At 44.1% G+C, this 9,140-nt stretch overlaps 1 long non-coding RNA gene across 1 annotated transcript; it reads left to right on the plus strand.

The window, feature by feature from the left end:
* Window positions 1-2,856: 2,856 nt before the first annotated feature.
* Window positions 2,857-4,868, plus strand: LOC115642379. The gene is made up of 3 exons (XR_003998188.1): window positions 2,857-2,978; window positions 3,129-3,131; window positions 4,859-4,868. It is a non-coding gene; the product is annotated as an uncharacterized LOC115642379 (long non-coding RNA).
* Window positions 4,869-9,140: the final 4,272 nt, after the last annotated feature.

Genomic DNA, 9,140 nt, shown 5'->3' on the forward strand with positions numbered 1-9,140 from the left:
CCTTCCCGGGGGCCTGACGGACCCACTCCATCCAGTAGCTGCTGAAGGTGAACCCAGAGGCTTTGCAGGAGAGGCGGAGAGAGTATCCGGGCTTTTTCACATCCCCTCCGGACTCCACTAGCGCCTGGGACCGGACACAAGGGAAGAAAGACACAACGCAAATCTCATAAAAAGAACAACAGTATCACATTCACCTGACTGTGCAAATTACCCGGGAGACAAACATACCTTTCAAAGTTGCAAAAATGAAAACTAAATGAAACCAAAGTCTCATTTCCCCTGTTTTGGAGAGGAAAGTTCTTAGGGGACTGGCTGGTAACTGCACAGACTCAGGGGGCTGCGGATTGTGACTCCAGGTGCAGCCTAGGCAGAGAGAAGGACAGATTTAAACAGAAAACTCTTACTTAGTTGCACATCCCTCTGCTTATAGGAGAGACACAACCCCTTTCCCTGAATGATCAGAGTTATTTGTCCTGGGGCTCTATAGAGAGATTCATGTGCCTGGGCAGCGCCCAGCGAGTTCGGGGCCATTCCCCTTGAAATCCATCATATCCTTCCAGATATAAGGGCTGAGCTACAGTTTACTGAAGGAAATGGAAGGATCCACCACTGGCTTTAGCAGAGTTTGGATCAGACCCTTACAGTGAAGACTATTCGATTAGTGATCAGGGCAGTCTCATGTGAAAATCTGTGTTTGTATCTAGGCCAGAGGAGTTTGGAACCTGCTATCTCCTTTCAGGATGTGTTAGATCTGTAGTGACATGAGGTGATTTTTCAAAGGAAGTTGAGAGCATTAGTGTCCAAAACACTTCAATGGGATTTTGACGCCAGCACATTTAGGTGCCTTTGAAATCCAAGTCCTAGTTATCACACCATGAGTATTGATTCCCCAAATACACTTCTGCACTGTGTATTTTTACTTTGGTGTTTGATAAGGGCCACATTCAAATATGACCGTAAGAACATAAGAAAGACCATATTGTGTCAGACCAAAGGTCTATCTAGCCCAGTAGCCTGTCTTCTGACAATGGCCAATGCCTGGTGCCCTAGAAGGAATGAACAGAAAAATTAATCATTAAGTTTTCCTTCTCTGTCTCCCATTCCCAGCTTGTGGCAAACATCCATAGGCTAGGGACACCATCCATGCGCATCCTGGCTAATAGTCGTTGATGTCCTTTATGAACTTATCTAGTTCTCTTTTGAACCCTGTTATAGTCTTGGCCTTTACAAAATCTTCTGGCAAGGAGTTTCACAGGTTGACTGTGCAATGTGTGCAGAAATACTTCCTTTTGTTTGTTTTAAACCTGGTGTTTAATTTGATGACCCCTAGTTCGTGTGTTATGAGAAGGAGTAAATAACAGCTCTTTATTTGAAATAAAAATAAAATAAAATAAAATGAGGAGTCCTGTGACACCTTAAAGACTAACAAATTTATTTGGGCATAAGCTTTCTTGAGTGGCAATTTAGACCCCATCATTTTCTATGTACAATTGGGATTATGTTTTCCAATGTGCATTATTTTGCATTTATCAACATTTTGTCTGCCATTTGGTTGCTCAGTCACCCAGTTCTGAGAGATCTTTTTGTAGCATTTTGCAGTCTGCCTGGGACTTCACTATCTTTAGCAATTTTGTATCATCTGCAAATTTTGCCACCTCACTGTTTACCCCTTTTTCCAAATCATTTATGAATATACTGAACAGGCCTGGTCCCAGTAGAGACCCCTGGGGAACACCACTATTTACCCCTCTCCATTCTGAAAACTGTTCATTTATTCCTGCTCTTTGTTTCCTGTCTTTTAACCAGTTCCACAGGGATCAGTTCTTGGTCCCGTTCTTTTCAATGTCTTCATAAACAATTTAAATCATGACATAGAGAAACGCATAAAGTTTGCAGATGATACCAAGCTGGGAGGGGTTGCAAGTGCTTTGGAGGATAGGATGAAAATTCAAAATGTTACCAAAATATCGGGTCTGCCTAGCTGAGAGCCAATTAACAGCCTGACAGGGATAAGGAAAAATGCTTTATTCTGCAGAAAAAGGAGAGCCTGTACCTTGGTACAAAAGGCTCTGTCTTACACAAATTTCACAAACCTTTTATACACATTCAGACAAAGACCCTTGCGTGTAATACTTGATTGGTAAGTGCAAAATCTCATGTTTCCCTTATCTAAATAGAACTAACTGGTTTGAAGCAGGATCTTCCTGCCTTGAGGCAGAGTAAAAGAGATAGTGCAAAAATGCAAGCTACTGTGTCCATGAGCAGTATTTATTCTCCCCCCCCCCCACTGGCCGCTTGTAACCTATTAAGGGGAGTCAGCCAGCTTTCACAATCCCCCCTTTGGGCCTGGCAAGCCCAGATTGCCAGGCCCGTTACATAATTTACGATCAAGCTGAAGAGACAGGTACTGAGTTGTCTTACGGACAGCAGAACCTTTGGTTACAGCATTATACAGACATTTTGCGCATTGCATTACTATTCAAATACATAGGAAGAACAGACTGAAAATAATCCATTTAACAATTGTACGGAAATGGCCAGTAAACCATGACCCAAGGTCTGGGAGAAGGTCCTCAAAATTAAAGGTGTGATCAAGAGATACAGCATGAAAAACAACAGCAGGGTTCTTAATAGCCTATAAATCCTATTCAATTAAGCCAGAATGATTAACATAAAAACAGCATTTTTTCCCAATGCGAGCACAAGCCCCCTCTATTTCAGCATTCATTGCATCTAGCACACGTCTATTTTGCAAAGCCACTTCTGCTACTTCATCAATCTCTCGCTGTAACTTTTGAAAAGCATTTATTAATGCATTAGCTGCTTTCTTAAGCCCTGCAGAACTATTTACAACTGCTCTCTCTAGTTCAGCCACCCCCAACTCAGGAATGATTGCACGGACAAAAGAACGGAATCCTGTTTGTCTGACAACTAAGGGATTGGGGCACTGACTATAAATCAGTTAGGTATACCAGGTGGTCTAATTTCCCAGATGTCTTGGTGAATAATCCAGTCCCACATGCATCCTCTCCATGGACCCGTCAGGATTTGGTATGTGGAAGCGCACACCCCCCTAACTGGTCCAAATGCTTGGAAGGAGCACTGTGAATGTCCACACTTCCACTCAGAAAGTGTCTAAATATGTCTCCATGACCACAGATCAGATGGTACTCCTGATGTGTCTGTAAGGGAAGTGGGCCAAGTTTGGTGCTCAAGATCACTTCGAATGGCCATCAGCTGATCATTCAGGAAATTCTAAACTTTTACTAGATCCCACTGCAATGCCTTCCGAGCCTCAGTGATATTCAATACCATCTTTCCTTGGTGTAGTACTATATTACATCTGTTATTTATCTATCCTCGCTATTTTCAAAAGGCATTAACTTTAATAGCCTAGGAGGGGGTGTATTACAGGGTAACAGGGGAGATGGCAGGGGCAACAAGGTGCCTGTAGTACCTGTCATTTTAAATCCAATTAGGAAGAGCAATACATACTGAAGGATTTATCCAGAACACAGGGCACAGCCTGTAGAACAAACCCCAAAATCCAATCAATACCACATTCCCAAGCATGGGTCCCACAAATTTTTTCCTGCCAGTGTATAATTCTTTGTTTCTTCATCAGGGTCAGTTATTAATGTCCTTTCTAGTCAGGAATCCCTGGACTTTGGCAATGTCAGTGGAGTGAGTGTTCCTTCTTCTTCCCCGAAACAGTCATGGTTCAGCATCCTACAAGGGAGAGGTTACTAGCACTTCACCTTGTACTTTTTCCCTGCTGTCCAAAAGGCACAGTGGGGCTAGAAGGAGAAATAAACTAATCATCAGTAGGAAAATTCTCCCTATGTGGAGGGGTTTTTTTGCAGTGAGAATCATGGGTCCAAGCAGTCAGTCTTTCGTTGGTGGACCTTTACATTGATCCAGTCTCCTGATTCCAAGGAGTGGCAGGGCTGCTAGGGTCTTTGGGTAGTTCTTCTTTACCTGTGAGAAAAGGAACCTAACACATTTCATTAGTGCCTGGCAGTGTTTTGCAGATCTCATAGCTGCTTGGGCACATTCAAGCCCCCCCCCCCTTTTCTTGGTTATCAGCCAAGTCTTAGCTGTGAGCAGTGTCCTTGAATGGAGCTAGTGTCTTATCTTCAGTCTGCTAGCTATTATTTTTTTTCTTTCCAGTTAACTCATTCTGTTCTTTTTTCCTTCTCCCTTTTTGGCTTCTTTTAAACTACAAAGGAAACTTTCACTCTTCACTCATACACCTTTTCCCAACAACGAACACATAAACATTGCTATTATACAGTACATTAGTCTTATTATTCAATGTATGCCACATATACCCTTCCACTAAAAGAACTTTATTACAGAGCTTTGGAGCAACAAGCCAGGACAAGCACACCCACTTTGAGGAGTTCATTCAGTACAACCTTTAGTCCAACAGCTTCCCATCATTCCCAGCCCTCTGGCTAGAAATCGGAGGTAGCCAGAAGGATCCCATGTACAATATGGGGAGTAGGTTAACCTTTCATGTCCTTGCTCCCAAAAACCGTTGGTATGCAAATTTTAATAACAATTTTCAGTTAAAAAATTTGCCAATGAAGTTTTTTTTTTCCACTTAAGCAAATGTGTTAGACATTAGTAAATCACGTTTTCCTGATTTATCCAAACACTTTGTATTCCAAGTTGAATAAAACAAGTATCTGCATTCCAATCCAACCCCTCTGCCTGATTTCAAACCAGACCATCCCATGAAAACAGTAAACACAACAATTCCGGCCAGGAGACAAACACCACAAGACAGAACATAGAACACAAAACATTATTTCTATTGTGCCAGTAAATGCATGATATGTTGAATGCTGTTCAGCTGGTATCAGTTTTCTTTGATTATCTGAAAGACAAAAAACCAGAGGTCTACCCCTTCTGGGCAGTCAATCATTACTTAAATATACAAAAACTCTTGTTGATTTCAGGCAAAACAAAGGAATTACCCCATATGTTTTTTTATTTGTTTCATAGGCAGCCCAGGTTTCAGTGGCTTCTACCTTATCAGTTAGATAATTCACATTAATACAGATGCTTTCTGGCTTGCTTTTGGATCCAAAGCTATCCACAGCTTAAAGATTCTTACCTAAAAAGGGACATAATTAACTTTACTAGAATTTTGATTGCTTTTTACTTTTAACTCCTGCTTTCAAAAATGCAAAAATGCAAGCTACTGTGTCCATGAGCAGTACTTACTCCCCCCCCCCACTGGCCACATGTAATCTATTAAGGGGGGTCAGCCAGCTTTCACAAAAATGATCTGGACAAACTGGAGAAATGGTCTGAGGTAAATAGGATAAAACTCGATAAGGACAAATGCAAAGTACTCCACTTAGGAAGGACCAATCAGATGCACACATACAAATTAGGAAATGACTGCCTAGGAAGGAGCACTGTGGAAAGGGATCTGGGGGTCAGAGTGGACCACAAGCTGAATATGAGTCAGCAGTGTAACACTGTTGCAAAAAAAAAAGCAAACATCATTCTGGGATGTATTAGCAGGAGTGCTGTAAACAAGACATGAGAAGTAATTCTTTCCCTCTACTCCGCACTGATTAGGCCTCAGCTGGAGTATTGTGTCCAGTTCTGGGCACCACATTTCAGGAAAGATGTGGACAAATTGGAGAAAGTCCAGAGAAGAGCAACAAAAACGATTAGAAGTCTAGAAAACATGACCCATGAGGGAAGATTGAAAGAACTGGGTTTGTTTAGTCTGGAAAAGAGAAGACTTAGAGGGGACATGATAACAGTTTTCAAGTACCTAAAAGGTTGTTACAAGGAGGAGGGAGAAATTGTATTATCCTTAACATAAGAACATAAGAATGGCCACTCTGGGTCAGACCAAAGATCCATCCAGCCCAGTATCCTATCTGCCAACAGTGGCCAATGCCAGGTGTCCCAGCAGGAGTGAAGCTAACAGGCAAAAATCAAGTGATCTCTCTCCTCCCATCCATCTCCACTCTCTGACAAACAGAGGCTAGGGACACCCTTCCTTACCCATCCTGGCTAATAGCCATTAATGGACTTAACCTCCATGAATTTATCTAGTTCTCTTTTAAACCCTGTTATAGTCCCAGCCTTCACAACCTCCTCAGGCAAGGAGTTCCACAGGTTGACTGTGTGCTGGGTGAAGAAGAACTTCCTTTTATTTGTTTTAAACCTGCTGCCCATTAATTTCATTTGGTGGCCCCTAGTTCTTATATTATGGGAATAAGTAAATAACTTTTCCTAATTCACTTTCTCCACACCACTCAGGATTTTATATACCTCTATCATATCCCCCCTTAGTCTTCTTGTTTCCAAGCTGAAGAGGCCTAGCCTCTTTAATCTTTCCTCATATGGGACCCTCTCCAAACCCCTAATCAGTTTAGTTGCCCTTCTCTGAACCTTTTCTAATGCAGGTATATCTTTTTTGAGATGAGGAGACCACATCTGCATGCAGGGGTGGCTCTAGACATTTTGCTGCCCCAAGCAAGGAGGGTCCGCTGGTCTCGCGGCTTCGATGAGGTCTGCCGAAGCTGCAGAACCAGTGGACCCTCCTCAGGCAAGCCGCCTGCTGCAGGGCGGGGGTTAAATAATGTGTTTTCATGCAGTTTAGTGTTGGTTCTCTCAGCCTGGGATAGTGGGAGGTGCGGGGGGAAGGCAGGAAGGAGCGGAGTGAGGGGCACAGAGTGTACTGGAGGAAAGGGAAAGTTGCGGGCTGGTCTCTGCTAACAGTGCGGTCAGTCCGTGTCTGTATCTGTGGGGGGGGGGGGGAGTCACAGGCGGGCAGCTGCGGACCGGAGTTTTCTCGCTCACGGTCTCTGCGCTGCGAGCTGTAGAACTGCAGCGCCCCCAGCGGAGAGTTTGTGCTTAGCCAGCGAGGGCGGGTTTCTGTCTGAGCTCAGCCCGGCGCCCCGCACTGTGTGTCCCGCACAGCGATAGTGGGCGGTGTCCTTGGGCTTCAGGCCAGTCAGTTGCAGATACAGCAGGTTGTTGGGGTTGTCTCTGGAGATGGTGAATCGGCCTTTCACTGAATCTGCGTAAAACTGTTAGTTCCCATCAGTGTAAATGGGAGCCAACCCACTCCAGCCCCTTCCTGGGAGCCTGCCGGACCCAGCTCATAGCGTAGCTGCTGAAGGTGAACCCGGAGGCTTTGCAGGAGAGGCGGAGAGAGTCTCTGGGCTTTTTCACATCCACCAGCTGGACCGGGACCGGACATCTGGGAATTAAGAGACGATAGAAATATTAGGATCAAATTAAAAGCAGCAAAGAATCCTGTGGCACCTTATAGACTAACAGACGTTTTGGAGCATGAGCTTTCGTGGGTGAATACCCACTTCCTCAGATGCATGTAATGGAAATTTCCAGGGGCAGGTATATATATGCTAGCAAGCAAGCTAGAGATAACGAGGTCAGTTCAATCAGGGAAGATGAGGCCCTGTTCTAGCAGTTGAGGTGTGAAAACCAAGAGAGGAGAAACTGGTTCTGTAATTGGCAAGCCATTCACAGTCTTTGTTTAACCCTGAGCTGATGGTGTCAAATTTGCAGATGAACTGAAGCTCAGCAGTTTCTCTTTGAAGTCTGGTCCTGAAGTTTTTTTCTGCAGGATGGCCACCTTAAGGTCTGCTATAGTGTGGCCAGGGAGGTTGAAGTGCTCTCCTACAGGTTTTTGTATATTGCCATTCCTAATGTCTGATTTGTGTCCATTTATCCTTTTCCGTAGTGACTGTCCAGTTTGGCCGATGTACATAGCAGAGGGGCATTGCTGGCATATGATGGCGTATATTACATTGGTGGATGTGCAGGTGAATGAACCAGTGATGGTGTGGCTGATCTGGTTAGGTCCTGTGATGGTGTCGCTGGTGTAGATATGTGGGCAGAGTTGGCATCGAGGTTTGTTAAATGGATTGGTTCCTGAGCTAGAGTTACTATGGTGCGGTGTGCAGTTACTGGTGAGAATACGTTTCAGATTGGCAGGTTGTCTGTGGGCGAGGACTGGCCTGCCACCCAAGGCCTGTGAAAGTGTGGGATCATTGTCCAGGATGGGTTGCAGATCCCTGATGATGTGTTGGAGAGGTTTTAGCTGGGGGCTGTATGTGATGGCCAGTGGAGTCCTGTTGGTTTCTTTCTTGGGTTTGTCTTGCAGTAGGAGGCTTCTGAGTACACGTCTGGCTCTGTTGATCTGTTTCCTTATTTCCTCGTGCGGGTATTGTAGTTTTGAGAATGCTTGGTAGAGATTTTGTAGGTGTTGGTCTCTGTCTGAGGGGTTAGAGCTGTTATAACCTTAGTCCCAGATTTGGACCTTAGCGTCCAAAATATGGGGGTTAGCATGAAAACCTCCAAGCTTAGCTACCAGCTTGGACCTGGTACTTGCTGCCACCACCCAAAAAATTAGAGTGTTTTGGGGCACTCTGGTCCCCCTGAAAAACCTTCCCTGGGGACCCCAAGACCCAAATCCCTTGAGTCTCAGAACAAAGGGAAATAATCCTGTTTCCCTTCCCCTCCCTCCAGGTGCTCCTGGAGAGATACACAGACACAAGCTCTGTGAAACTACACAGAGTGACTCCCCCTCTCTGTTCCCAATCCTGGAAACAAAAAGAACTTTCCTATTCCCCCAGAGGGAATGCAAAATCAGGCTAGCAAATCCAACACACACACAGATCTCCCCCCTGATTTCTTCCTCCCACCAATTCCCTGGTGAGTACAGACTCAATTTTCCTGAAATTTCCCAGTAAAGAAAACTTCAACAGGTCTTAAAAGAAAGCTTTATATAAAAAGAAAGAAAAAATACATACAAATGGTCTCTCTGTATTAAGATGACACAACACAGGGTCGATTGCTTAAAAGAATATTGAATAAACAGCCTTATTCAAAAAGAATACAAATCAAAGCACTCCAGCACTTATATTCATGCAAATACCAAAGAAAAGAAACCATATAACTTACTATCTGATCTCTTTGTCCTTACACTTAGAAACAAAAGATTAGAAAACAGAACTACTTCTCCAAAGCTCAGAGAAAGCAGGCAGACAGAAAACAAAGACCTCAGACACAAAATTCCCTCCGCCCAAAGTTGAAAAAATCCGGTTTCCTGATTGGTCCTCTGGTCAGGTGCTCCAGGT

Source organism: Gopherus evgoodei, unplaced genomic scaffold (genome assembly GCF_007399415.2).
Source record: "Gopherus evgoodei ecotype Sinaloan lineage unplaced genomic scaffold, rGopEvg1_v1.p scaffold_39_arrow_ctg1, whole genome shotgun sequence".
Taxonomy (NCBI): domain Eukaryota; kingdom Metazoa; phylum Chordata; order Testudines; family Testudinidae; genus Gopherus; species Gopherus evgoodei.